Source organism: Hippocampus guttulatus, chromosome 4 (genome assembly GCF_054856545.1).
Source record: "Hippocampus guttulatus isolate MCC_2025c chromosome 4, RoL_Hgut_1.0, whole genome shotgun sequence".
Classification (NCBI taxonomy): Eukaryota; Metazoa; Chordata; class Actinopteri; order Syngnathiformes; family Syngnathidae; genus Hippocampus; species Hippocampus guttulatus.
Window position 1 is genome coordinate 17,013,205 of NC_141264.1, and position 26,957 is coordinate 17,040,161.

The 26,957-nt window shown below is 47.9% G+C and overlaps 41 non-coding genes across 41 annotated transcripts; all 41 read left to right on the forward strand.

Annotated features, from left to right (window-relative positions):
- Positions 1-21: 21 nt before the first annotated feature.
- Positions 22-93, forward strand: trnae-cuc (transfer RNA glutamic acid (anticodon CUC)). The gene has a single exon. It is a non-coding gene; the product is annotated as a tRNA-Glu (tRNA).
- A 457-nt stretch (positions 94-550) lies between these two features.
- Positions 551-622, forward strand: trnae-cuc (transfer RNA glutamic acid (anticodon CUC)). The gene has a single exon. It is a non-coding gene; the product is annotated as a tRNA-Glu (tRNA).
- Positions 623-898: 276 nt separating this feature from the next.
- Positions 899-970, forward strand: trnae-uuc (transfer RNA glutamic acid (anticodon UUC)). Its single transcript has one exon. It is a non-coding gene; the product is annotated as a tRNA-Glu (tRNA).
- Positions 971-1,073: 103 nt separating this feature from the next.
- Positions 1,074-1,145, forward strand: trnae-cuc (transfer RNA glutamic acid (anticodon CUC)). Its single transcript has one exon. It is a non-coding gene; the product is annotated as a tRNA-Glu (tRNA).
- Positions 1,146-1,251: 106 nt separating this feature from the next.
- Positions 1,252-1,323, forward strand: trnae-cuc (transfer RNA glutamic acid (anticodon CUC)). The gene has a single exon. It is a non-coding gene; the product is annotated as a tRNA-Glu (tRNA).
- A 106-nt stretch (positions 1,324-1,429) lies between these two features.
- trnae-cuc (transfer RNA glutamic acid (anticodon CUC)) lies at positions 1,430-1,501 on the forward strand. The gene has a single exon. It is a non-coding gene; the product is annotated as a tRNA-Glu (tRNA).
- A 636-nt stretch (positions 1,502-2,137) lies between these two features.
- On the forward strand, positions 2,138-2,209 carry trnae-uuc (transfer RNA glutamic acid (anticodon UUC)). The gene has a single exon. It is a non-coding gene; the product is annotated as a tRNA-Glu (tRNA).
- A 108-nt stretch (positions 2,210-2,317) lies between these two features.
- trnae-cuc (transfer RNA glutamic acid (anticodon CUC)) lies at positions 2,318-2,389 on the forward strand. The gene has a single exon. It is a non-coding gene; the product is annotated as a tRNA-Glu (tRNA).
- A 275-nt stretch (positions 2,390-2,664) lies between these two features.
- trnae-uuc (transfer RNA glutamic acid (anticodon UUC)) lies at positions 2,665-2,736 on the forward strand. Its single transcript has one exon. It is a non-coding gene; the product is annotated as a tRNA-Glu (tRNA).
- A 103-nt stretch (positions 2,737-2,839) lies between these two features.
- On the forward strand, positions 2,840-2,911 carry trnae-uuc (transfer RNA glutamic acid (anticodon UUC)). Its single transcript has one exon. It is a non-coding gene; the product is annotated as a tRNA-Glu (tRNA).
- A 106-nt stretch (positions 2,912-3,017) lies between these two features.
- Positions 3,018-3,089, forward strand: trnae-cuc (transfer RNA glutamic acid (anticodon CUC)). The gene has a single exon. It is a non-coding gene; the product is annotated as a tRNA-Glu (tRNA).
- A 103-nt stretch (positions 3,090-3,192) lies between these two features.
- Positions 3,193-3,264, forward strand: trnae-uuc (transfer RNA glutamic acid (anticodon UUC)). The gene has a single exon. It is a non-coding gene; the product is annotated as a tRNA-Glu (tRNA).
- Positions 3,265-3,372: 108 nt separating this feature from the next.
- trnae-cuc (transfer RNA glutamic acid (anticodon CUC)) lies at positions 3,373-3,444 on the forward strand. The gene has a single exon. It is a non-coding gene; the product is annotated as a tRNA-Glu (tRNA).
- A 274-nt stretch (positions 3,445-3,718) lies between these two features.
- Positions 3,719-3,790, forward strand: trnae-uuc (transfer RNA glutamic acid (anticodon UUC)). Its single transcript has one exon. It is a non-coding gene; the product is annotated as a tRNA-Glu (tRNA).
- Positions 3,791-3,893: 103 nt separating this feature from the next.
- Positions 3,894-3,965, forward strand: trnae-uuc (transfer RNA glutamic acid (anticodon UUC)). Its single transcript has one exon. It is a non-coding gene; the product is annotated as a tRNA-Glu (tRNA).
- A 267-nt stretch (positions 3,966-4,232) lies between these two features.
- On the forward strand, positions 4,233-4,304 carry trnae-cuc (transfer RNA glutamic acid (anticodon CUC)). Its single transcript has one exon. It is a non-coding gene; the product is annotated as a tRNA-Glu (tRNA).
- Positions 4,305-4,410: 106 nt separating this feature from the next.
- trnae-cuc (transfer RNA glutamic acid (anticodon CUC)) lies at positions 4,411-4,482 on the forward strand. Its single transcript has one exon. It is a non-coding gene; the product is annotated as a tRNA-Glu (tRNA).
- A 283-nt stretch (positions 4,483-4,765) lies between these two features.
- Positions 4,766-4,837, forward strand: trnae-cuc (transfer RNA glutamic acid (anticodon CUC)). The gene has a single exon. It is a non-coding gene; the product is annotated as a tRNA-Glu (tRNA).
- Positions 4,838-5,298: 461 nt separating this feature from the next.
- Positions 5,299-5,370, forward strand: trnae-cuc (transfer RNA glutamic acid (anticodon CUC)). Its single transcript has one exon. It is a non-coding gene; the product is annotated as a tRNA-Glu (tRNA).
- A 106-nt stretch (positions 5,371-5,476) lies between these two features.
- trnae-cuc (transfer RNA glutamic acid (anticodon CUC)) lies at positions 5,477-5,548 on the forward strand. Its single transcript has one exon. It is a non-coding gene; the product is annotated as a tRNA-Glu (tRNA).
- A 106-nt stretch (positions 5,549-5,654) lies between these two features.
- trnae-cuc (transfer RNA glutamic acid (anticodon CUC)) lies at positions 5,655-5,726 on the forward strand. Its single transcript has one exon. It is a non-coding gene; the product is annotated as a tRNA-Glu (tRNA).
- A 103-nt stretch (positions 5,727-5,829) lies between these two features.
- Positions 5,830-5,901, forward strand: trnae-uuc (transfer RNA glutamic acid (anticodon UUC)). The gene has a single exon. It is a non-coding gene; the product is annotated as a tRNA-Glu (tRNA).
- A 108-nt stretch (positions 5,902-6,009) lies between these two features.
- On the forward strand, positions 6,010-6,081 carry trnae-cuc (transfer RNA glutamic acid (anticodon CUC)). Its single transcript has one exon. It is a non-coding gene; the product is annotated as a tRNA-Glu (tRNA).
- Positions 6,082-6,355: 274 nt separating this feature from the next.
- Positions 6,356-6,427, forward strand: trnae-uuc (transfer RNA glutamic acid (anticodon UUC)). The gene has a single exon. It is a non-coding gene; the product is annotated as a tRNA-Glu (tRNA).
- Positions 6,428-6,530: 103 nt separating this feature from the next.
- On the forward strand, positions 6,531-6,602 carry trnae-cuc (transfer RNA glutamic acid (anticodon CUC)). Its single transcript has one exon. It is a non-coding gene; the product is annotated as a tRNA-Glu (tRNA).
- Positions 6,603-6,869: 267 nt separating this feature from the next.
- On the forward strand, positions 6,870-6,941 carry trnae-cuc (transfer RNA glutamic acid (anticodon CUC)). The gene has a single exon. It is a non-coding gene; the product is annotated as a tRNA-Glu (tRNA).
- A 1,514-nt stretch (positions 6,942-8,455) lies between these two features.
- trnae-uuc (transfer RNA glutamic acid (anticodon UUC)) lies at positions 8,456-8,527 on the forward strand. Its single transcript has one exon. It is a non-coding gene; the product is annotated as a tRNA-Glu (tRNA).
- Positions 8,528-8,808: 281 nt separating this feature from the next.
- On the forward strand, positions 8,809-8,880 carry trnae-cuc (transfer RNA glutamic acid (anticodon CUC)). Its single transcript has one exon. It is a non-coding gene; the product is annotated as a tRNA-Glu (tRNA).
- Positions 8,881-8,986: 106 nt separating this feature from the next.
- trnae-cuc (transfer RNA glutamic acid (anticodon CUC)) lies at positions 8,987-9,058 on the forward strand. Its single transcript has one exon. It is a non-coding gene; the product is annotated as a tRNA-Glu (tRNA).
- A 108-nt stretch (positions 9,059-9,166) lies between these two features.
- Positions 9,167-9,238, forward strand: trnae-cuc (transfer RNA glutamic acid (anticodon CUC)). Its single transcript has one exon. It is a non-coding gene; the product is annotated as a tRNA-Glu (tRNA).
- A 461-nt stretch (positions 9,239-9,699) lies between these two features.
- trnae-cuc (transfer RNA glutamic acid (anticodon CUC)) lies at positions 9,700-9,771 on the forward strand. The gene has a single exon. It is a non-coding gene; the product is annotated as a tRNA-Glu (tRNA).
- Positions 9,772-9,877: 106 nt separating this feature from the next.
- trnae-cuc (transfer RNA glutamic acid (anticodon CUC)) lies at positions 9,878-9,949 on the forward strand. The gene has a single exon. It is a non-coding gene; the product is annotated as a tRNA-Glu (tRNA).
- A 106-nt stretch (positions 9,950-10,055) lies between these two features.
- trnae-cuc (transfer RNA glutamic acid (anticodon CUC)) lies at positions 10,056-10,127 on the forward strand. The gene has a single exon. It is a non-coding gene; the product is annotated as a tRNA-Glu (tRNA).
- A 103-nt stretch (positions 10,128-10,230) lies between these two features.
- Positions 10,231-10,302, forward strand: trnae-uuc (transfer RNA glutamic acid (anticodon UUC)). Its single transcript has one exon. It is a non-coding gene; the product is annotated as a tRNA-Glu (tRNA).
- A 108-nt stretch (positions 10,303-10,410) lies between these two features.
- Positions 10,411-10,482, forward strand: trnae-cuc (transfer RNA glutamic acid (anticodon CUC)). Its single transcript has one exon. It is a non-coding gene; the product is annotated as a tRNA-Glu (tRNA).
- A 274-nt stretch (positions 10,483-10,756) lies between these two features.
- Positions 10,757-10,828, forward strand: trnae-uuc (transfer RNA glutamic acid (anticodon UUC)). Its single transcript has one exon. It is a non-coding gene; the product is annotated as a tRNA-Glu (tRNA).
- A 103-nt stretch (positions 10,829-10,931) lies between these two features.
- trnae-cuc (transfer RNA glutamic acid (anticodon CUC)) lies at positions 10,932-11,003 on the forward strand. The gene has a single exon. It is a non-coding gene; the product is annotated as a tRNA-Glu (tRNA).
- A 438-nt stretch (positions 11,004-11,441) lies between these two features.
- trnae-uuc (transfer RNA glutamic acid (anticodon UUC)) lies at positions 11,442-11,513 on the forward strand. The gene has a single exon. It is a non-coding gene; the product is annotated as a tRNA-Glu (tRNA).
- A 993-nt stretch (positions 11,514-12,506) lies between these two features.
- Positions 12,507-12,578, forward strand: trnae-uuc (transfer RNA glutamic acid (anticodon UUC)). Its single transcript has one exon. It is a non-coding gene; the product is annotated as a tRNA-Glu (tRNA).
- A 459-nt stretch (positions 12,579-13,037) lies between these two features.
- Positions 13,038-13,109, forward strand: trnae-cuc (transfer RNA glutamic acid (anticodon CUC)). Its single transcript has one exon. It is a non-coding gene; the product is annotated as a tRNA-Glu (tRNA).
- A 988-nt stretch (positions 13,110-14,097) lies between these two features.
- trnae-uuc (transfer RNA glutamic acid (anticodon UUC)) lies at positions 14,098-14,169 on the forward strand. Its single transcript has one exon. It is a non-coding gene; the product is annotated as a tRNA-Glu (tRNA).
- Positions 14,170-26,957: the final 12,788 nt, after the last annotated feature.

A 26,957-nucleotide genomic window follows, 5' to 3' on the forward strand; every position in this document is an offset into this window, starting at 1 on the left:
ACAGTTTCTAGTACCACAGCATCCCTGATGGTCTAGTGGCTAGGATTTGGCGCTCTCACCGCCACGGCCCGGGTTCGATTCCCGGTCAGGGAATGCTTGTTTTTGTGAATGGCACGAGTTGAGTTCACGAGGCATTGATTTTGGTGTGATGTCACCCGCTTAACAGATTGAGGGAGAAACAGTTCTCCCAGCAGTTGTGTCCCTGCTGGTCTAGTGGCTAGGGTTTAGGCGCTCTCACTGCCACGGTCCGGGTTGGATTCCCGGTCAGGGAATGCTTGCCTTTGTGAAGGGCATTGGTTCACGAGGCATTGACTTTTGCCCAATGGCCCACCCCCTTAACTGATTGACAGAGAAACAGTTTCTCGGACCACAACATCCCTGATGGTCTAGTGGATAGAATTTGGCGCTCTCACTGCCACGGCCCGGGTTTGATTCCCGGTCAGGGAATGCTTGCTTTTGTGAAGGGCATGAGTTCACGAGGCATTGACTTTTGCCCAATGGCCCACCCCCTTAAATGATTGACAGAGAAACAGTTTCTAGTACCACAGCATCCCTGATGGTCTAGTGGCTAGGATTTGGCGCTCTCACCGCCACGGCCCGGGTTTGATTCCCGGTCAGGGAATGCTTGCTTTTGTGAAGGGCATGGGTTCACGAGGCATTGATTTTGGTGTGATGTGACCCGCTTAACAGATTGAGGGAGAAACAGTTTTCCCAGCAGTTGTGTCCCTGATGGTCTAGTGGCTAGGATTTGGCGCTCTCACTGCCACGGCCCGGGTTGGATTCCCGGTCAGGGACTGCTTGCTTTTGTGAAGGGCATGAGTTCACGAAGCATTGACTTTTGCGCAATGGCCCACCCCCTTAACTGATTGACAGAGAAACAGTTTCTAGAACCACAACATCCCTGATGGTCTAGTGCCTAGGATTTGGCGCTTTCACCGCTGCGGCCCGGGTTCGATTCCCGGTCAGGGAATACTTGCTTTTGTGAAGGGCATGAGTTCACGAGGCATTGACTTTTGCCCAATGGCCCACCCCCTTAACTGATTGACAGAGAAACAGTTTCTAGTGCCACAGCATCCCTGATGGTCTAGTGGCTAGGATTTGGCGCTCTCACCGCCACGGCCTGGGTTCGATTCCCGGTCAGGGAATGCTTGCTTTTGTGAATGGCACGAGTTGAGTTCACGAGGCATTGATTTTGGCGTGATGTGACCCGCTTAACAGATTGAGGGAGAAACAGTTCTCCCAGCAGTTGTGTCCCTGATGGTCTAGTGGCTAGGATTTGGCGCTCTCACCGCCACGGCCCGGGTTCGATTCCCGGTCAGCGAATGCTTGCTTTTGTGAATGGCACGAGTTGAGTTCACGAGGCATTTATTTTGGCATGATGTGACCCGCTAAACAGATTGAGGGAGAAACAGTTCTCCCAGCAGTTTTGTCCCTGATGGTCTAGTGTATAGGATTTGGCGCTCTCACCGCCACGGCCCGGGTTCGATTCCCGGTCAGGGAACACCTGATTTTGTGAATGGCATTGGTTCAGTTCACGAAGCATTGACTTTTGCCCAATGGCCCACCCCCTTAAATGATTGACAGACAAACAGTTTCTAGTACCACAGCATCCCTGATGGTCTAGTGCCTAGGATTTGGCGCTCTCACCGCCACGGCCTGGGTTCGATTCCCGGTCAGGGAATGCTTGCTTTTGTGAATGGCACGAGTTGAGTTCACGAAGCATTGATTTTGGCGTGATGTGACCCGCTTAACAGATTGAGGGAGAAACAGTTCTCCCAGCAGTTGTGTCCCTGATGGTCTAGTGCCTAGAATTTGGTGCTCTCACTGCCACGGCCCGGGTTTGATTCCCGGTCAGGGAATGCTTGCTTTTGTGAAGGACATGAGTTCACGAGGCATTGACTTTTGCCCAATGGCCCACCCCCTTAACTGATTGACAGAGAAACAGTTTCTAGAACCACAACATCCCTGATGGTCTAGTGCCTAGGATTTGGCGCTTTCACCGCTGCGGCCCGGGTTCGATTCCGGGTCAGGGAATGCTTGCTTTTGTGAAGGGCATGAGTTCACAAGGCATTGACTTTTGCCCAATGGCCCACCTCCTTAACTGATTGACAGAGAAACAGTTTCTAGGACCACAACATCCCTGATGGTCTAGTGGCTAGGATTTGGCGCTTTCACCGCTGCGGCCCGGGTTCAATTCCCGGTCAGGGAACATCTGATTTTGTGAATGGCAGTGGTTCAGTTCACGAAGCATTGACTTTTGCCCAATGGCCCACCCCCTTAAATGATTGACAGAGAAACAGTTTCTAGTACCACAGCATCCCTGATGGTCTAGTGGCTAGGATTTGGCGCTCTCACCGCCACGGCCCGGGTTTGATTCCCGGTCAGGGAATGCTTGCTTTTGTGAAGGGCATGGGTTCACGAGGCATTGATTTTGGTGTGATGTGACCCGCTTAACAGATTGAGGGAGAAACAGTTTTCCCAGCAGTTGTGTCCCTGATGGTCTAGTGGCTAGGATTTGGCGCTCTCACTGCCACGGCCCGGGTTGGATTCCCGGTCAGGGAATGCTTGCCTTTGTGAAGGGCATTGGTTCACGAGGCATTGACTTTTGCCCATGGCCCACCCCCTTAACTGATTGACAGAGAAACAGTTTCTAGCACCACAACATCCCTGATGGTCTAGTGGCTAGGATTTGGCGCTTTCACCGCTGCAGCCCGGGTTCGATTCCCGGTCAGGGAACACCTGATTTTGTGAATGGCAGTTGTTCACGAAGCGTTGACTTTTGCCCAATGGCTCACCCCCTTAAATGATTGACAGAGAAACAGTTTCTAGTGCCACAGCATCCCTGATGGTCTAGTGGCTAGGATTTGGCGCTTTCACCGCCGCGGCCCGGGTTCGATTCCCGGTCAGGGAATTCTTGCTTTTGTGAATTGCCCGAGTTGAGTTCACGAGGCATTGATTTTGGCGTGATGTGACCCGCTAAACAGATTGAGGGAGAAACAGTTCTCCCAGCAGTTGTGTCCCTGATGGTCTAGTGGATAGGATTTGGCGCTCTCACCTCCACGGCCCGGGTTCGATTCCCGGTCAGGGAATACGTGCTTTTGTGAAGGGCATGAGTTCACGAGGCATTGACTTTTGCCCAATGGCCCACCCCCTTAACTGATTGACAGAGAAACAGTTTCTAGAACCACAACATCCCTGATGGTCTAGTGGCTAGGATTTGGCGCTTTCACCGCTGCGGCCCGGGTTCGATTCCCGGTCAGGGAACACCTGATTTTGTGAATGGCATTGGTTCAGTTCACGAAGCATTGACTTTTGCCCAATGGCCCACCCCCTTAAATGATTGACAGACAAACAGTTTCTAGTACCACAGCATCCCTGATGGTCTAGTGGCTAGGATTTGGCGCTCTCACCGCCACGGCCTGGGTTCGATTCCCGGTCAGGGAATTCTTGCTTTTGTGAAGGGCATGAGTTCACAAGGCATTGACTTTTGCCCATGGCCCACCCCTTAACTGATTGACAGAGAAACAGTTTCTAGCACCACAACATCCCTGATGGTCTAGTGGCTAGGATTTGGCGCTTTCACCGCTGCGGCCCGGGTTTGATTCCCAGTCAGGGAATGCTTGCTTTTGTGAAGGGCATGAGTTCACAAGGCATTGACTTTTGCCCATGGCCCACCCCTTAACTGATTGACAGAGAAACTGTTTCTAGAAGCACAACATCCCTGATGGTCTAGTGGCTAGGATTTGGCGCTTTCACCGCTGCGGCCCGGGTTCGATTCCCGGTCAGGGAACACCTGATTTTGTGAATGGCAGTTGTTCACGAAGCGTTGACTTTTGCCCAATGGCTCACCCCCTTAAATGATTGACAGAGAAACAGTTTCTAGTGCCACAGCATCCCTGATGGTCTAGTGGCTAGGATTTGGCGCTTTCACCGCCGTGGCCCGGGTTCGATTCCCGGTCAGGGAAATCCTGATTTTGTGAAAGGCATGATTATTTGCCCAATGGCCCACCCCTTAACAGATTGAGGAAGAAACAGTTTTCCCAGCAGTTGTGTCCCTGATGGTCTTGTGGCTAGGGTTTGGAGCTTTCACAGGTGCGGCCCGGGTTCGATTCCCGGTCAGGGAACACCTGATTTTGTGAATGGCAGTGGTTCAGTTCACGAAGCATTTACTTTTGCCCAATGGCTCACCCCCTTAAATGATTGACAGAGAAACAGTTTCTAGTGCCACAGCATCCCTGATGGTCTAGTGGCTAGGATTTGGCGCTCTCACCGCCACGGCCCGGGTTCGATTCCCGGTCAGGGAATGCTTGCTTTTGTGAATGGCACGAGTTGAGTTCACGAGGCATTGATTTTGGCGTGATGTGACCCGCTAAACAGATTGAGGGAGAAACAGTTCTCCCAGCAGTTGTGTCCCTGATGGTCTAGTGGATAGGATTTGGCGCTCTCACCGCCACGGCCCGGGTTCGATTCCCGGTCAGGGAATACTTGCTTTTGTGAAGGGCATGAGTTCACGAGGCATTGACTTTTGCCCAATGGCCCACCCCCTTAACTGATTGACAGAGAAACAGTTTCTAGAACCACAACATCCCTGATGGTCTAGTGACTAGGATTTGGCGCTTTCACTGCTGCGGCCCGGGTTCGATTCCCGGTCAGGGAACACCTGATTTTGTGAATGGCATTGGTTCAGTTCACGAAGCATTGACTTTTGCCCAATGGCCCACCCCCTTAAATGATTGACAGACAAACAGTTTCTAGTACCACAGCATCCCTGATGGTCTAGTGGCTAGGATTTGGCGCTCTCACCGCCACGGCCCGGGTTCGATTCCCGGTCAGGGAATGCTTGCTTTTGTGAATGGCACGAGTTGAGTTCACGAAGCATTGATTTTGGCGTGATGTGACCCGCTTAACAGATTGAGGGAGAAACAGTTCTCCCAGCAGTTGTGTCCCTGATGGTCTAGTGGCTAGAATTTGGTGCTCTCAGTGCCACGGCCCGGGTTTGATTCCCGGTCAGGGAATGCTTGCTTTTGTGAAGGGCATGAGTTCACGAGGCATTGACTTTTGCCCAATAGCCCACCCCCTTAACTGATTGACAGAGAAACAGTTTCTAGAACCACAACATCCCTGATGGTCTAGTGCCTAGGATTTGGTGCTTTCACCGCTGTGGCTCGGGTTCGATTCCCGGTCAGAGAACACCTGATTTGGTGAATGGCATTGGTTCATTTCACGAAGCATTGACTTTTGCCCAATGGCCCACCCCCTTAAATGATTGACAGAGAAACAGTTTCTAGGACCACAGCATCCCTGATGGTCTAGTGGCTAGGATTTGGCGCTCTCACCGCCACGGCCCGGGTTCGATTCCCGGTCAGGGAATGCTTGCATTTGTGAATGGCACGAGTTGAGTTCACGAGGCATTGATTTTGGCGTGATGTGACCCGCTTAACAGATTGAGGGAGAAACAGTTCTCCCAGCAGTTGTGTCCCTGATGGTCTAGTGGCTAGGATTTGGCGCTCTCACTGCCACGGCCCGGGTTCGATTCCCGGTCAGGGAATGCTTGCTTTTGTGAATGGCCCGAGTTGAGTTCACGAGGCATTGATTTTGGCGTGATGTGACCCGCTAAACAGATTGAGGGAGAAACAGTTCTCCCAGCAGTTGTGTCCCTGATGGTCTAGTGGATAGGATTTGGCGCTCTCACCTCCACGGCCCGGGTTCGATTCCCGGTCAGGGAATACGTGCTTTTGTGAAGGGCATGAGTTCACGAGGCATTGACTTTTGCCCAATGGCCCACCCCCTTAACTGATTGACAGAGAAACAGTTTCTAGAACCACAACATCCCTGATGGTCTAGTGGCTAGGATTTGGCGCTTTCACCGCTGCGGCCCGGGTTCGATTCCCGGTCAGGGAACACCTGATTTTGTGAATGGCATTGGTTCAGTTCACGAAGCATTGACTTTTGCCCAATGGCCCACCCCCTTAAATGATTGACAGACAAACAGTTTCTAGTACCACAGCATCCCTGATGGTCTAGTGGCTAGGATTTGGCGCTCTCACCGCCACGGCCTGGGTTCGATTCCCGGTCAGGGAATGCTTGCTTTTGTGAAGGGCATGAGTTCACAAGGCATTGACTTTTGCCCATGGCCCACCCCTTAACTGATTGACAGAGAAACAGTTTCTAGCACCACAACATCCCTGATGGTCTAGTGGCTAGGATTTGGCGCTTTCACCGCTGCGGCCCGGGTTTGATTCCCAGTCAGGGAATGCCTTCTTTTGTGAAGGGCATGAGTTCACAAGGCATTGACTTTTGCCCATGGCCCACCCCTTAACTGATTGACAGAGAAACTGTTTCTAGAAGCACAACATCCCTGATGGTCTAGTGGCTAGGATTTGGCGCTTTCACCGCTGCGGCCCGGGTTCGATTCCCGGTCAGGGAACACCTGATTTTGTGAATGGCAGTTGTTCACGAAGCATTCACTTTTGCCCAATGGCTCACCCCCTTAAATGATTGACAGACAAACAGTTTCTAGTACCACAGCATCCCTGATGGTCTAGTGGCTAGGATTTGGCGCTCTCACCGCCGCGGCCCGGGTTCGATTCCCGGTCAGGGAAATCCTGATTTTGTGAAAGGCATGATTATTTGCCCAATGGCCCACCCCTTAACAGATTGAGGAAGAAACAGTTTTTCCAGCAGTTGTGTCCCTGATGGTCTTGTGGCTAGGGTTTGGAGCTTTCACAGGTGCGGCCTGGGTTCGATTCCCGGTCAGGGAACACCTGATTTTGTGAATGGCATTGGTTCAGTTCACGAAGCATTGACTTTTGCCCAATGGCCCACCCCCTTAAATGATTGACAGACAAACAGTTTCTAGTACCACAGCATCCCTGATGGTCTAGTGGCTAGGATTCGGCGCTCTCACCGCCACGGCCCGGGTTCGATTCCCGGTCAGGGAATGCTTGTTTTTGTGAATGGCACGAGTTGAGTTCACGAGGCATTGATTTTGGTGTGATGTGACCCGCTTAACAGATTGAGGGAGAAACAGTTCTCCCAGCAGTTGTGTCTCTAGTGGCTAGGGTTTAGGCGCTCTCACTGCCACGGTCCGGGTTGGATTCCCGGTCAGGGAATGCTTGCCTTTGTGAAGGGCATTGGTTCACGAGGCATTGACTTTTGCCCAATGGCCCACCCCCTTAACTGATTGACAGAGAAACAGTTTCTCGGACCACAACATCCCTGATGGTCTAGTGGATAGAATTTGGCGCTCTCACTGCCACGGCCCGGGTTTGATTCCCGGTCAGGGAATGCTTGCTTTTGTGAAGGGCATGAGTTCACGAGGCATTGACTTTTGCCCAATGGCCCACCCCCTTAACTGATTGACAGAGAAACAGTTTCTAGAACCACAACATCCCTGATGGTCTAGTGACTAGGATTTGGCGCTTTCACCGCTGCGGCCTGGGTTCGATTCCCGGTCAGGGAACACCTGATTTGGTGAATGGCATTTGTTCAGTTCACGAAGCATTGACTTTTGCCCAATGGCCCACCCCCTTAAATGATTGACAGACAAACAGTTTCTAGTACCACAGCATCCCTGATGGTCTAGTGGCTAGGATTTGGCGCTCTCACCGCCACGGCCCGGGTTCGATTCCAGGTCAGGGAATGCTTGCTTTTGTGAATGGCACGAGTTGAGTTCACGAGGCATTAATTTTGGCGTGATGTGACCCGCTTAAAAGATTGAGGGAGAAACAATTTTCCCAGCAGTTGTGCCCCTGATGGTCTGGTGGCTAGGATTTGGTGCTCTCACCGCCACGGTCTGGGTTCGATTCCCGGTCAGGGACTGCTTGCTTTTGTGAAGGGCATGAGTTCACGAAGCATTGACTTTTGCGCAATGGCCCACCCCCTTAAGTGATTGACAGAGAAACAGTTTCTAGAATCACAACATCCCTGATGGTCTAGTGGCTAGGTTTTGGCACTTTCACCGCTGCGGCCCGGGTTCGATTCCCGGTCAGGGAACACCTGATTTTGTGAATGGCAGTGGTTCAGTTCACGAAGCATTGACTTTTGCCCAATGGCTCACCCCCTTAAATTATTGACAGAGAAACAGTTTCTAGTGCCACAGCATCCCTGATGGTCTAGTGGCTAGGATTTGGCGCTCTCACCGCCACGGCCTGGCTTCGATTCCCGGTCAGGGAATGCTTGCTTTTGTGAATGGCACGAGCTGAGTTCACGAGGCATTGATTTTGGCGTGATGTGACCCGCTAAACAGATTGAGGGAGAAACAGTTCTCCCAGCAGTTGTGTCCCTGATGGTCTAGTGGATAGGATTTGGCGCTCTCACTGCCATGGCCCGGGTTGGATTCCCGGTCAGGGAATGCTTGCCTTTGTGAAGGGCATTGGTTCACGAGGCATTGACTTTTGCCCATGGCCCACCCCCTTAACTGATTGACAGAGAAACAGTTTCTAGGACCACAACATCCCTGATGGTCTAGTGGCTAGGATTTGGCGCTTTCACCGCCACGGCCCGGGTTCGATTCCCGGTCAGGGAATACTTGCTTTTGTGAAGGGCATGAGTTCACGAGGCATTGACTTTTGCCCAATGGCCCACCCCCTTAACTGATTGACAGAGAAACAGTTTCTAGCACCACAGCATCCCTGATGGTCTAGTGGCTAGGATTTGGCGCTCTCACCGCCACGGACTGGGTTTGATTCCCGGTCAGGGAATGCTTGCTTTTGTGAATGGCACGAGTTGAGTTCACGAGGCATTGATTTTGGCGTGATGTGACCCGCTTAACAGATTGAGGGAGAAACAGTTCTCCCAGCAGTTGTGTCCCTGATGGTCTAGTGGCTAGGATTTGGCGCTCTCACCGCCACGGCCCGGGTTCGATTCCCGGTCAGCGAATGCTTGCTTTTGTGAATGGCACGAGTTGAGTTCACGAGGCATTTATTTTGGCATGATGTGACCCGCTAAACAGATTGAGGGAGAAACAGTTCTCCCAGCAGTTTTGTCCCTGATGGTCTAGTGTATAGGATTTGGCGCTCTCACCGCCACGGCCCGGGTTCGATTCCCGGTCAGGGAACACCTGATTTTGTGAATGGCATTGGTTCAGTTCACGAAGCATTGACTTTTGCCCAATGGCCCACCCCCTTAAATGATTGACAGACAAACAGTTTCTAGTACCACAGCATCCCTGATGGTCTAGTGGCTAGGATTTGGCGCTCTCACCGCCACGGCCCGGGTTCGATTCCCGGTCAGGGAATGCTTGCTTTTGTGAATGGCACGAGTTGAGTTCACGAAGCATTGATTTTGGCGTGATGTGACCCGCTTAACAGATTGAGGGAGAAACAGTTCTCCCAGCAGTTGTGTCCCTGATGGTCTAGTGGCTAGAATTTGGTGCTCTCAGTGCCACGGCCCGGGTTTGATTCCCGGTCAGGGAATGCTTGCTTTTGTGAAGGGCATGAGTTCACGAGGCATTGACTTTTGCCCAATAGCCCACCCCCTTAACTGATTGACAGAGAAACAGTTTCTAGAACCACAACATCCCTGATGGTCTAGTGCCTAGGATTTGGTGCTTTCACCGCTGTGGCCCGGGTTCGATTCCCTGTCAGAGAACACCTGATTTGGTGAATGGCATTGGTTCATTTCACGAAGCATTGACTTTTGCCCAATGGCCCACCCCCTTAAATGATTGACAGAGAAACAGTTTCTAGGACCACAGCATCCCTGATGGTCTAGTAGCTAGGATTTGGCGCTCTCACCGCCACGGCCCGGGTTCGATTCCCGGTCAGGGAATGCTTGCATTTGTGAATGGCACGAGTTGAGTTCACGAGGCATTGATTTTGGCGTGATGTGACCCGCTTAACAGATTGAGGGAGAAACAGTTCTCCCAGCAGTTGTGTCCCTGATGGTCTAGTGGCTAGGATTTGGCGCTCTCACCGCCACGGCCCGGGTTCGATTCCCGGTCAGGGAATGCTTGCTTTTGTGAATGGCCCGAGTTGAGTTCACGAGGCATTGATTTTGGCGTGATGTGACCCGCTAAACAGATTGAGGGAGAAACAGTTCTCCCAGCAGTTGTGTCCCTGATGGTCTAGTGGATAGGATTTGGCGCTCTCACCTCCACGGCCCGGGTTCGATTCCCGGTCAGGGAATACGTGCTTTTGTGAAGGGCATGAGTTCACGAGGCATTGACTTTTGCCCAATGGCCCACCCCCTTAACTGATTGACAGAGAAACAGTTTCTAGAACCACAACATCCCTGATGGTCTAGTGGCTAGGATTTGGCGCTTTCACCGCTGTGGCCCGGGTTCGATTCCCGGTCAGGGAACACCTGATTTTGTGAATGGCATTGGTTCAGTTCACGAAGCATTGACTTTTGCCCAATGGCCCACCCCCTTAAATGATTGACAGACAAACAGTTTCTAGTACCACAGCATCCCTGATGGTCTAGTGGCTAGGATTTGGCGCTCTCACCGCCACGGCCTGGGTTCGATTCCCGGTCAGGGAATGCTTGCTTTTGTGAAGGGCATGAGTTCACAAGGCATTGACTTTTGCCCATGGCCCACCCCTTAACTGATTGACAGAGAAACAGTTTCTAGCACCACAACATCCCTGATGGTCTAGTGGCTAGGATTTGGCGCTTTCACCGCTGCGGCCCGGGTTTGATTCCCAGTCAGGGAATGCTTGCTTTTGTGAAGGGCATGAGTTCACAAGGCATTGACTTTTGCCCATGGCCCACCCCTTAACTGATTGACAGAGAAACTGTTTCTAGAAGCACAACATCCCTGATGGTCTAGTGGCTAGGATTTGGCGCTTTCACCGCTGCGGCCCGGGTTCGATTCCCGGTCAGGGAACACCTGATTTTGTGAATGGCAGTTGTTCACGAAGCATTGACTTTTGCCCAATGGCTCACCCCCTTAAATGATTGACAGACAAACAGTTTCTAGTACCACAGCATCCCTGATGGTCTAGTGGCTAGGATTTGGCGCTCTCACCGCCGCGGCCCGGGTTCGATTCCCGGTCAGGGAAATCCTGATTTTGTGAAAGGCATGATTATTTGCCCAATGGCCCACCCCTTAACAGATTGAGGAAGAAACAGTTTTTCCAGCAGTTGTGTCCCTGATGGTCTTGTGGCTAGGGTTTAGGCGCTCTCACTGCCACGGTCCGGGTTGGATTCCCGGTCAGGGAATACTTGCCTTTGTGAAGGGCATTGGTTCACGAGGCATTGACTTTTGCCCAATGGCCCACCCTCTTAACTGATTGACAGAGAAACAGTTTCTCGGACCACAACATCCCTGATGGTCTAGTGTATAGAATTTGGCGCTCTCACTGCCACGGCCCGGGTTTGATTCCCGGTCAGGGAATGCTTGCTTTTGTGAAGGGCATGAGTTCACGAGGCATTGACTTTTGCCCAATGGCCCACCCCCTTAACTGATTGACAGAGAAACAGTTTCTAGAACCATAACATCCCTGATGGTCTAGTGACTAGGATTTGGCGCTTTCACCGCTGCGGCCCGGGTTCGATTCCCGGTCAGGGAACACCTGATTTGGTGAATGGCATTGGTTCAGTTCACGAATCATTGACTTTTGCCCAATGGCCCACCCCCTTAAATGATTGACAGACAAACAGTTTCTAGTACCACAGCATCCCTGATGGTCTAGTGGCTAGGATTTGGCGCTCTCACCGCCACGGCCCGGGTTTGATTCCAGGTCAGGGAATGCTTGCTTTTGTGAATGGCACGAGTTGAGTTCACGAGGCATTAATTTTGGCGTGATGTGACCCGCTTAAAAGATTGAGGGAGAAACAATTTTCCCAGCAGTTGTGCCCCTGATGGTCTGGTGGCTAGGATTTGGTGCTCTCACCGCCACGGTCTGGGTTCGATTCCCGGTCAGGGACTGCTTGCTTTTGTGAAGGGCATGAGTTCACGAAGCATTGACTTTTGCGCAATGGCCCACCCCCTTAAGTGATTGACAGAGAAACAGTTTCTAGAACCACAACATCCCTGATGGTCTAGTGGCTAGGTTTTGGCACTTTCACCGCTGCGGCCCGGGTTCGATTCCCGGTCAGGGAACACCTGATTTTGTGAATGGCAGTGGTTCAGTTCACGAAGCATTGACTTTTGCCCAATGGCTCACCCCCTTAAATTATTGACAGAGAAACAGTTTCTAGTGCCACAGCATCCCTGATGGTCTAGTGGCTAGGATTTGGTGCTCTCACCGCCACGGCCCGGCTTCGATTCCCGGTCAGGGAATGCTTGCTTTTGTGAATGGCACGAGCTGAGTTCACGAGGCATTGATTTTGGCGTGATGTGACCCGCTAAACAGATTGAGGGAGAAACAGTTCTCCCAGCAGTTGTGTCCCTGATGGTCTAGTGGATAGGATTTGGCGCTCTCACTGCCATGGCCCGGGTTGGATTCCCGGTCAGGGAATGCTTGCCTTTGTGAAGGGCATTGGTTCACGAGGCATTGACTTTTGCCCATGGCCCACCCCCTTAACTGATTGACAGAGAAACAGTTTCTAGGACCACAACATCCCTGATGGTCTAGTGGCTAGGATTTGGCGCTTTCACCGCTGCGGCCCGGGTTCGATTCCCAGTCAGGGAATGCTTGCTTTTGTGAAGGGCATGAGTTCACAAGGCATTGACTTTTGCCCAATGGCCCACCCCTTAACTGATTGACAGAGAAACAGTTTCTAGAAGCACAACATCCCTGATGGTCTAGTGGCTAGGATTTGGCGCTTTCACCGCTGCGGCCGGGTTAGATTCCCGGTCAGGGAACACCCTGTTTTGTGAATGGCAGTGGTTCAGTTCACGAAGCATTGACTTTTGCCCAATGGCTCACCCCCTTAAATGATTGACAGAGAAACAGTTTCTAGAACAACAACATCCCTGATGGTCTAGTGGCTAGAATTTGGTGCTTTCACCGCTGCGGCCCGGGTCCGATTCCCGGTTAGGGAACACCTCATTTTGTGAATGGCAGTGGTTCAGTTCACGAGGCATTGATTTTGGTGTGACGTGACCCGCTTAACAGATTGAGGGAGAAACAGTTCTCCCAGCAGTTGTGTCCCTGATGGTCTAGTGGATAGGATTTGGCGCTCTCACCGCCACGGCCCGGGTTCGATTACCGGTCAGGGAATACTTGCTTTTGTGAATGGCACGAGTTGAGTTCACGAGGCATTGATTTTGGTGTGATGTGACCCGCTTAACAGATTGAGGGAGAAACAGTTCTCCCAGCAGTTGTGTCCCTAATGGTCTAGTGGCTAGGATTTGGCGCTCTCACTGCTGTGGCCCGGGTTCAATTCCCGGTCAGGGAACACCTGATTTTGTGAATGGCAGTGGTTCAGTTCACGAAGCATTGACTTTTGCCCAATGGCTCACCCCCTTAAATGATTGACAGAGAAACAGTCTCTAGCACCACAGCATCCCTGATGGTCTAGTGGATAGCATTTGGTGCTCTCACCGCCACGGCCCGGGTTCGATTCTCGGCCAGGGAACGCCTGACTTTGTGAATAGCATTGGTTCAGTTCACGAAGCATTGATTTTGGTGTGATGTGACCCGCTTAACAGATTGAGGGAGAAACAGTTCTCCCAGCAGTTGTGTCCCTGATGGTCTAGTGGCTAGGATTTGGCGCTCTCACTGCCACGGCCCGGGTTCGATTCCCAGTCAGGGAATACTTGCTTTTGTGATGGGCATGAGTTCACGAGGCATTCACTTTTGCCCAATGGCCCACCCCTTAATTGATTGACAGAAAAACTGTTTCTAGCACCACAGCATCGCTGATGCTCTAGGGGATAGGATTTGGCGCTCTCACCGCCCCGGCCCAGGTTCGATTCCCGGTCAGGGAATGCTTGCTTTTGTGAATGGCACTAGTTGAGTTCACGAGGCATTTTTGGCGTGATGTGACCCGCTTAACAGATTGAGGGAGAAACAGTTTTCCCAGCAGCTGTGTCCCTGATGGTCTAGTTGCTAGGATTTGGCGCTCTCACCGCCACGGGCCGGGTTCGATTCCTGGTCAGGGAATGCTTGCTTTTGTGAAGGGCATGAGTTCACGAGGCATTGACTTTTGCCCAATGGCCCATCCCCTTAACTGATTGACAGAGAAACAGTTGCTAGAACCACAACATCCCTGATGGTCTAGTGGCTAGGATTTGGTGCTTTCACCGCTGCGGCCTGGGTTCGATTCCCGGTCAGGGAACACCTGATTTCGTGAATGGCATTGGTTCAGTTCACGAAGCATTGACTTTTGCCAAATGGCCCACCCCCTTAAATGATTGACAGAGAAACAGTTTCTAGCACCACAGCATCCCTGATGGTCTAGTTGCTAGGATTTGGCGCTCTCACCGCCACGGCCCGGGTTGGATTCCCGGTCAGGGAAATCCTGATTTTGTGGAGGGCATGATTATTTGCCCAATGGCCCACCCCTTAACAGATTGAGGAAGAAACAGTTTTCCCAGCAGGTATGTCCCTGATGGTCTCGTGGCTAGGATTTGGAGCTTTCACAGGTGCGGCCTGGGTTTGATTCCCGGTCAGGGAAAACCTGATTTTGTGAATGGCATTGTTACAGTTCACCAGGCATTGACTTTGGCGCGACGTCACCCGCTTAACAGATTGAGGGAGAAATTACAGATTTTTTGCAGCAGTTCTGTCCCTGATGGTCTCGTGCAGGCATGTCCAGCTCCGAGCCTGGAGGGCCACCGTCCTGCCTGTTTTCTATCTTTCTCGGCTGCAACACACCTGATTCAGATGATCAGCTCATCAGCCAGCTCTGAAACAGCATTCGAACATTCCTTTTTATTTGAATCAGGTGTGTTGCTCCTGGGAGAGCTGGAAAACAGGCAGGACAGCGGCCCTTGAGGACCGACTTTGGACCCCTATTGTCTAGTGGCGAAAATTTGGCGCGTTCAGTTAACGAGGCATTCATTTTGGTGCTCCGTCCCACCCCCTTAACAGATTGACGGAGATCGTAACATTTCAGTTCCTGATGGTCTCGGATGTGCTCTTCTGGCCGCATACACTGCTCGACCCACAGTGCGATTTGCTTACAAGTCGACATAAAGTATGGAATCACAGCCAAACATTTATATAAACTAGATGCAAACCATGCGCACTTCGCAACGCGACTGAATTGTTCATTTGGTCGTCTCTGTTGAAACCCACTCACAAGGCAGAACTGTGACATAAAAGTACAAGTCATTTGGGAATCTTTTTTACAGTTTGACATGGACAAGTTCAAATTGGACAAAGGGGATTGAGAGAGACTTTTTGTGCAGGTCAGTGTATTTAAAGGGCCCAAACGAAGCCCCTTTGCCTTTCTGAACTGAATCACTGACTTCCCTAAGTCATGTTCTCTGACTGGGAATCAAACCGAGCACCAAATGGTTGCCACTCAACCACCAGGGACTGTGTTCTGCTCTCACTGTTCTTGCCCTGTCGTCTGAACCCCCTCCCTGAACTGGTATGTATTGACACTGAGACTCATCTGCTCAGGCATGTTTATTTATGAAATCACTTTGCGATTTAACACTTCTGCCATTTTCCTGACTTTGTGGCTGGATTCTTGAATGACGGTTAGAATCGATCGCCTTGATAACAGGACACATCCACCTTTTGGGAAGTGGCGAGTATTTGAGAATGATACGTGTATCTTATTTAGTGTGGGTGTTCCTTGTGTCACAAGCACAATGTGCTTCAGTTGTTAATACAATGATTGACACCTGTCATCTGTCTTCTTCGGTCAAATGCACATGTTCAAATGTGGTTCAACTCATAAGGAAAAGCTGTAATCACACACACAGACACACGATGATGGGCTTTCTGGTTAAAGGCAAGAGCAACCAGTGCAGAAGGCCTGTGTTGTTTCTGCCTCATCTGGTTTAGATTAGAGCTCGCTTGTCGTCTGCGCTCTGCCGTCACAGTCTGGCCGTGGAGGAGATAGAGGCATTAAGAGATGAAGCGGAGTGTGAGTGGCGGCGGGTGGCTCAGGGGACAAGGAAGAGGGTGGGGAGGGATATGAAACAATAAGAGCAGTCATGACTGGGGCAAAAAAGATTTTTGGATTTGCGTGAGTCTCTGTCACCCCAGATGCGTGAAGCCTTTCGATAGGCCGAATGAAACAAAGGAGGGTGAAAAAGCTCCACACGCATGGGAGCACATGCTTGAAAGTGAGCCAAATACAGCTTGCCCTCGGATGACAGGGAGTGCATGTCTGGAACGAGGCGACCACTTTCACTCGGCTCCCCTTTCTCCATTAAAGCACTTAACACGGACCCTAAACTCCCGGAGTCACTCAGAGTCTTACAGTCTAACTGTTCAAAAGGTGACCCAATGTCCTCTTTTTCCACAGATGTGATAATGTTTGGCGATCTATACAGAGCTTGAAAGCAGGATTGTATTATCCTGAGGGTTTTTTTGTGATTTCAGTCAGTTTTCTTCCACCGTGATCTGCCTTGCATTTCCGTTTAAGGTCTTTCTGAATATTCCAACTCCATGGTCATCGGTTGAACAGTAGACGAGTTGAGATGTGTCACGTCAACTTATTTGGTGGTGCACTGCATTCTTTGCTGTGTTTAGTGTTGGCACGTGACGGCAAATTTTGAAAACCCTTTGTATGTAAGCGTTTTTTCCTCCCTGCATGTATGTCCTCTCATAAATTCCTTACAAGGTGTGTGACTTCATCCAGGCTTTTAGATGGTGTGCTGAGTTGTGGGATTTGGAATGTTGTTCTGGGGGGGCTTCTGTGCAGACAGTCTTTCTGGGTCACTCCGACTTGATGACCGGCGTTAATAACAGTAAGTGGCATGTGTGTGTATTCATATGGATGCCCCGGATTTCACTGTCTTGTTGTCCAGAGGCATGGATAAATGACCCCCACCCCCTGCAGTGTCAAATTGTAGCCAACACTCTAAATTGTCCCTAGGTGTGAGTGTGAATGCGGATGGTTGTTTGTCTATGTGTGCCCTGCGATCGGCTGGCAACCAGGTCGGGGTTTCCCCCGCCTACTGCCTGAAGACAGCTGGGATCGGCTCCGGCATGCTTCGCGACCCTTGTGGGTCTAAGCAGAAAATGGATGGATGTAAATTGGAGCCAAGGCCAGCAAGGACAGAAGCAATAATGGTAATACACCAGATCTCTCAACAAGGACCATCAATCCAAATAAGGAGACAATCTGTATTGAACACACAGTCGTTCTGTGATGTGCTTCATTTGCTTCTTGTACCTTTGTTCTCTCCCACGTAAGTGCCAGCCAGCGCTGCCAGAGGCAGTGTTATCATGTCATAACTCTGACTGACAGATTTTTTTGCTTTACCCCAGAAAAAAATTGTTTTTGTCTTTTTGACAGCGGGGGATCAAACGTGTGTGTCTGTGTGTGTGTGTGTGTGTGTGTGTGTGCTTGTGTGTGTGTGTGTGTGTGGCTTTTTTCAGTCACGCCACTTTTGCTTAAACTGTGTCTGTGTGTTTGTGGGGTGGTTGGAGAGAGGCAGAGCTTCTGGGTCCATTGCTAAATTCTGTCGTCATGGCGACGGAAACAATGCTGCAGTTGGAGTACATCTCCTTGGAAAATAAGAGCAGGCAGAGCATTATGCATCCACCTCTTTACTATTAATGGACATTAATATTTATAAGAGAGTTGTGCTACTGCTGCAAGACCCATCGGTGACCCACAGTGAGTGGAGACATGAGCTGAGTGTTCCGTAACATTTGTCATTGTGTGGGTGCTGCCTTTTGTAGCACAGCTGCATTATTGCAGGATTCACTATAATACGAGACAGCAATACATGCTTTAAGTAGCTGGAGAACTGGACGGCCTAATGGAAAAATTGACTTTAAAACATCTTTTTCCATTTGTACAGTAGAAACTTACAAGCAGCTGTTTTTGTCTGCATTTGCCACATGTATTGATTTGCGGAATCCAACTTGCATGTCAAACACAGTATACATAATTTTGTCATGGTTTATTTCTGCCCGGTGAGGTGACTGAGCCTAATGTGTTTTGTGTGTGTGTGTGTGTGTGTGTGTGTGTGTTTAACACTAAGAAGTTAATTTAAAATAATCTGTTGTGATTGATTTTGTTATTTTAAAAATTAAAAAATGTTTCAGTTTAAGTGACGTTGGTCAATGTCTAGATTTACACACTTTCTTAACTAGGCCATTTATGTATAGTTTTGTCATAGCTGATGCTCATGAGCTGGCAATGATTAATGAATGTACTTTTTTTGTGTGTGTGTGATTATTGTGATGTAACCGCGTTAATACTCTCGGCCGATTTTTGGTTACTCGACCCACCTCTGAGGCTAACACTATGGTTTAATCTTACAATCCAATCATTGTACTTTAGTGGTCATTCAAATGCTCACGCGGAGTTTTCCAAGTGATATCTTGAATCGATTTCTGTTATTTTAAGATTGCAGGTCCGTCTTTTTCCCATCTCGATAAAGGACTTTAACCCTTTCGGGGACAGCGGTTACTCCAGTGGACATTCATTCATTTGATCATGTAATCAGGTTATCATTATTGGTGCATGAAAGGGTTAAAAGGTACGCATGTGGTGCAGAAACACACAGAGAAGGCAAAGCAATTTTTTTTTTCTTGGCTTTTAACTTTTGACTCTTATCGGGCTACAAGATCACATTGAAACTTGAGTGTGATGTTTAACTTCCATGTTTTATTCTCCCCTTGTCGACATTAGTCTTTGCCACTTTGTTCTTCTCGCTGCTCGCTGCTATCTTGAATGCGTAACATAATTATTTCTGCTAACAGTGTAAAATAGAAACGCCTTCGTTTCCCGAGGGCTTCCTACTCGAAAAGATTAAATCATAAATAAAACTCATGGAGTCTGCAAGCAGTGAGAAGAAAATAAGGATCCCCCCCCCTATTTCATTTGCATACTTTCTCCATCTTTCCTTTAGGCTTTTTTCTTTTTTCGCTAGTGTGACTCATTCCCATGGCTGCCTCACAATCCATCCATATCCAGAATGGCTCATTTAAATGTCTTGATAATCTTTTAGTGCTGTGAATTGACCATTAGATAGATAAAGGTTTTCAGGGAGTGAGATGAATTCAATATGGCTTGTATACCTCCTCCTCCTCCGAAATTGAGTTTTCTCTTTCAATATAAAGCATTTAAGGGGAAAAATTGCCACGCTAAAAGCAAATCATTAGCTGCTTTGAGTATCTTATGGTTGTTCTTCAATTATTTATGATGTGACCTTTTTACACTGGCCCCCGCATAACCTTATGAACATTGTGCTGCAGCTTTGTTCTCCCAATGGGGCTTTTCCAGCACAAGAAAAAGCCCGGAATAATTTTGAGTGCAGGGGGAAAAAAAGTATTTCCAATAATTCAAAATACCATCTGATTTGTCCCTGAGTCTGTTCTATTTTTTAAAGTTCATTTTTAAATTAATGTATTTTTTTTTTCATTTGTAAAGTGCAAATAAATGTAGACACTTCAAAAATGCCGCGACACCGAGGCACTCTAAAGTAGCAATACCAACACAAAGCCCCACGCCGGCTGTCACGTAGGACTTTTTTCCCCTCTCACTCTTGTGAAAAGTTTCCCTGATGACTGCGTACGCACTGCTAACAATGAGGCACTCTAAAGCAGCCATGCCAGTGCTATCCAAAGGAAAGATGCTAGCTAGCTAACTGCACTTTGCATTTCTGTTGGAGAACCGCTGATGCTATTGAAGGCCCTTAAATTCCTATATGGTGGATTAAGGGCAACTCATGCCACACCCCAAATGCGTCACTCGGCATTATTTTAGCCATGTCCAGCCCCCCCCCCCCCCAAAAAACAAACAATTTAACACAATATTTCCACAACTGAGTACTACCTAGTTCTTATAATGAAGCACATTTCAGAATTAGCAGTCTTTCATATTATTGACTTTATTTTTCATCCTTTCCCAGTATGTGACAATATCAGTCAGTGCGCACTTTTCCAAACATTTAGGAATGCTCATGGCAGTTGAGAGACAGTTAAAAATGACACTCACATCTTTGTTCGAATTCACTTAAGAGCCAATTTCTTTTGTGTGTCTTAGCTAGGCAACAAATTGCCGTTGTAATTTGTTGCGCTTTGTACTGTGCTGTGTTTTACACGGCCTGCGTGACAGGAGGAGACAGGCAGCATGGAGTTTTCATTATTAACCAAGGCCCTAAGGCACTCAGTAGCTTCATCCATAGCCGCAATTAATCAATGCACACTCATCTGGGATAAACGATTCCATAAACACGTTCCACAAGGTAGAGAGGTGTGATGATGGATAGATAGATAGATGGATTTCACAGTACTTCAGTATTTTCGCTGAGTCACACATGTACCAAGAAAAGTCAAAGTCGCGTTTTATGGCAATTTGATAATAAAACATTTCAAAGATGCATTCGCCCCAAATGACCAGAACCATCACTTCTTGAGTCATACTCGTGCTGAAACACCGATGACATTTTGTGTCACCCAACGTTTTCTTATTATGGTGCAGATTATCTGACAAAAAGGGATTACTTTAATTTGGATCATGTCAGCTTCCGTAATGTTGCAGCTTTCTTATTCAGGTCAAGTTGACATCAAAGTCCAGTGGTGTCTTGTCACTTGAAAAAAGTTTCTCGGCAAACTCCTGCTTGGATACCACCACTTCCCTCGCAACAGCACGACACGGTCTCTGTATGCGTCCGTTTAATGGTGACTGACACTGCAGGGCGCAGGTGCTGATGCTCAACAGTTATCCTTTTTCTCATTACTGTTACCGTGTGCCGTCAGATCCACTGGGCCGAAGGGAAACCACGAGGGGCTGCCATGCTTGTGTGCACGCTGTGGCCAGTAATGAGAGCATGGGCGCTTTTCTAGAGACACCTGTCCAATATTGTGAGAAGAAATCAGAGCAAACAATGTGAGGAGTTTCATCTTAGATGCAAACACATCGAGCAAAGCTTATTTCTCCTCCATAGGCTGCTACAACACGTTTGCACAAGCAAAGAAGCACCGGCATGCTCCCGCTGACATGCGCTCAAGGACGGGAGTATCTTGAAATTCTAATCCAAGACAAAACACAGCAAGATCTTGGCCTGGAGCCTGTCAAACTCCAGGAATACCTTGACATATTTGTTGAAATTGGAAGGCATCAATGTTCCTTGAGAGACAATGAACCTGCTAACAGTCACACACTAAAGGTCAGTAAATGTCGCCAAAGTCATCCTCTTTCAACCCCCTTACGGAGCATGTAATTTTGTACTAAAATGACAATATTGAGTCATTCCATCACCATGTTTGGTGGTTAGAACCTGTTTTCGTGTTGTTTGTTTTGATGCATCTGCAACATGTTATGAAATCCACTACAGCAACTATCCATAGTTAATTATCACCAACACTTTTGATTGACATTTTAAAACAGGTGTCAATTAAACAATACTTATTGTTGGAGAGTATTTTTTGTTTATTATTTTGAAAAAAAATATTTTGTTTATTTAAGTATCTCTGCAAAAGGCAATTTAAAAAATGGGTCTTATTAGTTTGTACCTAATGAAGATGAAGTGTCAATAGTACTACAGCATAAACTATTATGAACACTATTGTACTTTGTCCACCTGTTGTCATTATATGCTTCGGAAATTCCAATTCATTCAAGTAGTCAGCATGCGCTTTGTTACTGCTGCAGCGGTTGTGAAAGCTCTATATAAATAAAGCCTAATTTACATAGAGCCTTTATTGTATTGTATTGGATTCCGTTTAGCATAGCTCCATCTAGTGGACGCATCATGCAACCACAGCCACTATTGTAGCTTCTTTCTTATAATACGGTGCGCCCTATATATGAAAACACTTTTAAAATAGGCCATTCATTGAAGGTGCACCTTATATTCGGAAGCGCCTTATAGTGCGGAAAATACAGTACCTGAATTTGGAGTTGAAGTGATGTTTTTTTTTTAAGTGTGTCAACATTATGAAAGAAGATTTAACCCACGGCCTACCTTGCCTCTGACCCTAAATCAGCTCATCGGCAACCCTCATAAGGAAAAGTGCTTTAGAAAATGTGTAGGTGTTCTTGTCGCGCCCTGTATGAAAACTGCATATATGTCTTTGTTAGACACCATCAACTCCAAATGAGGACAAGCTAAAGGCCGTATTCACATTATTTCGTAAGTGAGTGACACACAATCAATGGCGGCTGACCTGTGCCTGATCGTTGGAGGCCTTGATAGCCACTCAGTGGCGCAGTGTGATGGATTGGAATGGTCTATCTTGAGAAGCAACAGCACTCTTGTGTCATCGTGTGCAGACAAGGACAAGGGGGACAAGGTGAACAACGTGATTGCGGAGTGCTCTGCCTCCAATCAGCCTGCGGCCATTGCAATACAAGAGTGCTGCACTTCCTATCTGCGTCTCTCAAAGAATAAGAAGAATCTTTCTTGTCGTGACTTTTACACCATGTCCACTAGGAGCAACTTTGAGGGGTTCAGTGCTTTGCCCGAGGGCACCACAACACACTTTTGAAGACAAAGTGACAAGAGCTGTTTTCTGTCTGTGTCGGACAATTGTCATTGTCAGTCCCTGATTTGTTTCCCGTTCAGTTTCTTTTTTTTTTTTTGAGACCTTGTCAATGAAATAGTTTTCGTTTATCCACATGCCTTGTTTGCTTTTTATTGATTTTTTCCTATTTTTTGAGTACTTCTGCCATGCCACCCTGCTTCCCTGAACTTGGGTCCTCCACTTTAACCATTATCACATCAGCGCAAAACTGTGACAGGACAACTTTATGAAAGGGGCCATCAGTGTACCGACATATTCTCTGTACTGAAACTATGTAACTCATTCAGTACCAGCCAATTCTAGACCAAGTCTGAAAAGACGTTTAAAAACGTCTTTGGGAGTGAATGAGTTAATAATGTGGTCAAATGTTCGAGGTTGAAAATGGAAATTAAGAAGAAATATCAATGTTTTCTTGTCCATTACCTTTTCGCCACCAACGTGTTATATAAAAGGGAATGGGGGCATATGGAAAATTAGATGTTTAGAAATACATATCATGGAAACTTGAGCTTTTAATGACTTGAATGTGTCGCGTTCTGCTCTGCTTTGTTTTTGTTTCAGCACCTGCTGGAATGTTGGGCGTGACCCTTCAGCAGTGCACCTGTGTCTCGTCAAGCAATCAAGCTGTGGTGTATTTAAGGAGTTGACGTCTGCTTCGCTTTTGACGGATTATTGACCGTGGTCGCTGTTTTTGCCCAAGTTCATTGCTTTTTGTTTTGTGAGTATCCTTTGGACCAAGGTGTTTTTGGATTAGTCTTATTTTCCTGCGTTTGGACTTTCGTCATTTCGTTTTGTTGATTTTATCAAATTTTCCTGTGGGTTGCAACTTGCAAGCAATCTTTGTTTTTGGCAACTTGTCGCCAGCGATTTCTATTTGTACTTTATCGGTCTCTCGCTTTTTTTGTTAATATTTTTAGCTCGCTATTTATCAGAGTCTGCCTTTTTGGGATGCACCTTTCAACTGGTTTGTGTTCAGACCTTGTCAGAATGCAAATATTTGAGTCTCTGACGTACATGAAATTAAAAATAACGATAAGCTTTTGATAACTGCACTATTTATAAAAATGTCTGAGTGAATCATTTTGCGCTCTTGGTGTGTAACACTGCGGCTAATTTACATAAAACCAGTTTCGAACAAAATTGTCTCCACCCGTGACAAGATCAGCAAGCAGTGTCGACATCAGAGTAGCTGGTTGGTGGGGCGTTGTCGGCTCATGGGGGATACATTTTAATGTTCAATACGTGCACACATTATGAAATGGCTATGTCAGGACGTGCGTTGAGTCAATTTTTTAAAATGTCTTTGCTTTCCAAGAATTGAGGCTGCACAAAAGTGAATCTAGTCAAAATGACACAAAAGTCTAAAAGCACAGAGCTAAGAATAACATGGTGATGAGCATCTGTCTGAGAGGGTGTGGTCATCTTTTTGAAAATTGTTTAATGCAGTTCTTCGATGGCACAAAGGAGCTCGTAGTGACAGACAGATAGATCTTTCTTGCCCGGTGCATCGAGTTTCTGGAGGTGGATGAGGATGGCGGAGGGGGAGGAGGAGCAAGCAGTAAGTCCACTGGCCTACTTTTCACTGGATGCATTTGCCCGCTCTTGAGTTCATCCTTGTGGGAACTCTGGAAATACAGCATACGCGGGGAATCCAGCCACGCTTGGCCTGTCACCTCCAGACAGATGGGGGGGCAGGGAAGACGAAATGGACTCAATGAAGAGTAAATCCTTGTGAGGCTTATTTCCCTTCTAGGTCAAAGTGAGGTCCAGCAGGTGTTATTGTTGGGACCTGCAAGAAAAAGGACGGTATGAAAACGATGCGAGCCGATTCACCTCCGTGCACATCTCTGCCTTCCACGCTCCACTGCCTCCTCTCAAGCTGCTGTCAGAGGCAAAGCCGCAGCAGGTAGACGGTTATCGCTAGGACAAAGGAGACTGCCTGTAGGTGCTCCGCAGTCTGCACCGACCAAAAAGGTTCAAAATTCAAATTATTTGATACTCTAAACTAGTCTTTCCCAACCAGTGTGCCGTGAGTGACCATCAAAAACATCGTCGCACAAGTCTGAACACCACCGAGGGTGTTGGAGGTTGACAAAGTGTGTTTTATGGTGCTAATTCAGTGTTTTAACCGATCGATTTGATAGCAAACGTCAAAAAAGTTGGTGTGGATATTTGGCAGCAACAATATACCGTAAGCGGGAGGGACGAAGTCTTATTTCCTCGTTCAGTGGCACCGATTGTCAATCATCAGAACAAGAAGACGGGAAGACATTTGCACGGGAAAAGACAGATTGTGGCTTTCACAAATGAACAGCGCTGATATCACTCAAGCGCGAATAACCTAGTCAGAGGTAGCGAGTTCAATTCTAGCTCCAGCCTTCCTGTGTGGAGTTTGCATGTTCTCCCGTGGGTTTTCTCCGGGTACTCTGGTTTCCTCCCACATTGCAAAAACATGCATGGCTGATTGAACACTCCAAATTGTCCCTAGTTGTGAGTGTGAGCGCGGATGGTTGTTCGTCTCTGTGTGCCCTGTGATTGGCTGGCAACCGGTTCAGGGTGTCCCCCGCCTACTGCCCGGGCTGTGGCATTAAAACATACATGCCAGAGATGGAGGATTCTTTGATTAGCGGACACCCACCATGCCAAACAGAGGCCCATTTTATTGACGAATGACAAAAAGTGTGCTTTCCTCCGTCGTGTAATCGCCACTAACTGGGTCAAGTACCAACCAATGTCTCAGTCCGTCACTGACTTGCGCCCGATTTGCTGATGACTGACGGAACCACGCCCTTTTTGTTTTGTTTTCTTGTCATGTAAAAATAGTCTTTGCACAATAAAGATATGGGAAACGCTTCTCTAAACAATGAAAACCAGGGGTTTGTTGCTAGGTTACAGCCAGGTAACACACACGCACACATACACATGCACTAGCACAGGAGCCATTAGGATTCAAGTGTTTCCAAACCAAACGGATGCGTTTGCTCCTACCTCAAATTCAGTCTTTCCAGTCTGCTTTTGCGCTGTGACTTCTCTGTGACTACTCGCTGGATGGTCTCATCAAGGGGGGAGGGGCCGGTTAGTGGGAGGATATGTGTGTCACGGGCCTCATATGGAATGTTTCCACTGAAATACTGAAGTGAAGAGAAGAATTTCCCATAAAAGGACCAGAGTTGTGTCTCCAGACATACAGTTCGCTCGTTGAAGAAAAGTCAAATCCAGGTTAGACAATGAAGGCGAAAGTTCATCGACAGTGTTTCCTTGTTTATAACCCTTGTATTATAATGTTAAAATAACAGCTAAAGGTGAACATGCCGTGGGTGGTCCTTTAATTGGGGGCCCGCAGTTAAACATACAAAACTATCAAAACACAATGAGATTGTAAAAACAGTCGACAACCAAGAGCACAGTCCAACAGTCTGGCTTTGGGCCGTAACAGTGCCGCAGATGACACTTTTTTTTGTCCCTCCCCCAACCCCCAGTAATATGCTCTTATGCCATGTTGAGTTTGAAATTTAGCTGACATAATTGTCAGATCCACATCAAAAATCCACATGAAATCATCTGTGAGCCTGCAGGTTCTTCTTGGTTGATTCCAACTTCCTGCATGGAGTGCGATGGGCTTCCAGACCTTTGTGAAGCAATTTGGGGATGCCTGCAAACAACTTCATTTTAGATTGACTTTAGTCAGCATCCATGCCATTCTTAGTGGCAAAGTGGCATTATGCCTCAAGTCGAAAAAGCAACAACCAAAGATGAATTGAATCTCTGCCGGCTAACAGATTTTATTTTTTTTTGAGGGGTGGGGGTTGATCAATTTTCTTCTTAAAATATTTGCAGTCAAGACAACCCATTCCCACATCAGATGTTATATTTACATATTTGTGTGCTGTCGCCAGGGAAATTCCTTAGGACTGCATCCCGTGTGTGTGTGTGTGTGTGGGTGTCACTGCACAATGCTCACTCTGTGAGAGCTTGTGAAGCAGAGCTATGGCCTGGTTAATGAGATCGCGCATGGTTCGATGGTATGTGTGTGAAATTTTGGCGTGGGTTGTGCCAATTGATTTAAATGAGTTTGGGTGAATGGAATGCATGTGAGCCTTTTTCTGCAATGACAACACCGGAGTAACAATGTTTGAACAATTCATACAAATATGACGGATGACACCTGAAAAGGGTGGCGTTGGAATGCCAAAAACGACGTGAAAACTGAAACGGTGAAAAGGAGTTGAAAGCAAAATCTGTACTGCACAGTTCTTGTTTCCCCCCCCCCCCCCCTCCCGTTTTCAGAAATGACCTTAAAACGTGTACATTTCTGCACAAAAGGAATTGGTGAAAAATAATCATAATTAACCCTTTCAGGGACAGCGGTTACCACAGTGGACGGCTTATCATGCTATCAGGTTACAGCAGGGGTGGGCAATTATTTTTTGCATAGGGCCACATGAGAACCAGAAAATA